Raw genomic sequence first — 1,159 nt, 5'->3', positions numbered from 1 at the left:
CATAGTGATACTGAACTAATACAATAAGATTTATTATTCCTATTTTACAGATCCATCATCTATCACCTCTAATGTGACTAATATCACAATAAATGAAACTGAAAGGATGTACCTTTGGTGTTTTACTACAGGTGTTCCTCAACCATTTATCATTTGGTATCACAATAATGAATAGCTGCAACCAAATAGTTATTTGACATTATCTAATCCCTCAGCTCAACAATCTGCAGTAATTATACAAATAACCAGATATGAAAGAGATAAGGGAACATATACATGTGAAGCTAGAAACAATGTCACTAATTTGATCAATGCTACACAATCCCACAATATAACTGTGAACATTCAAGGTACATATGCATATTTTTAAAATTATAAATCTTAAATTTGCTATAAATTAAAACAGTGGCAGCGGTCTGTAATTAAAAATTACAATAGTGAGAATGAATAATTACAATTGACTCACAGTGTCTAGACCAGCTGCAAGCATACTAACAGCATTGCCAATAGCTTCATCTTGAGACATGTTGCCTTCAATGAGCCGTTGCTCAATGAGACTTGTTCCATGCTCTCTTTCTTTTTTCAATGCAGCTCTTGTTTTTATATCTGATATATACTTATCAGCATATTTTCGACCAATTTCATAAACTTTGTTTAGCCCTCTATTAAACTGCTTGTACGATGATGTGGCAACTATTTTGTACAATAGAAATGCAGTTTGAAGCTCATAAAGAGAATCTATTACAGCACCAGTTGCATTTTGTAGCTCTTTTGCATGACCATCTTCATCACATTGGCTGTCAAGGTTAACTCCAAACATAAATTGGGCACCAGCTATAGTAGTATAATAATACATAGATTAGAGTATCATTCCTAGCATTAAGGATTATACGGTATTTATTTTGTCATGTATGGTCAATTATACTTTAAAGCCAGTCATACACTAGGCAACATGTTTCTGGCATGCAACATTTGTGGCTACTTTGATCTTGTAAGCAACATGTTGCCAGAAATAGAAGGCTGTTCTATTTCTGGCAACCTGTTGCTTACAAGATCAAAGTAACCACAAATGTTGCCAGCAACATGTTGCCTAGTGTATGCCTGACTTTAAAAGGTAGTACGCTATACTTAGAGGGCTTCTATGTTCATAGGATAAATC

The sequence above is a fragment of the Amphimedon queenslandica genome, unplaced genomic scaffold, assembly GCF_000090795.2.
Source record: "Amphimedon queenslandica unplaced genomic scaffold, v1.1 AMPQUscaffold_13076, whole genome shotgun sequence".
Classification (NCBI taxonomy): domain Eukaryota; kingdom Metazoa; phylum Porifera; class Demospongiae; order Haplosclerida; family Niphatidae; genus Amphimedon; species Amphimedon queenslandica.
This window is presented reverse-complemented; position numbering follows the sequence as displayed.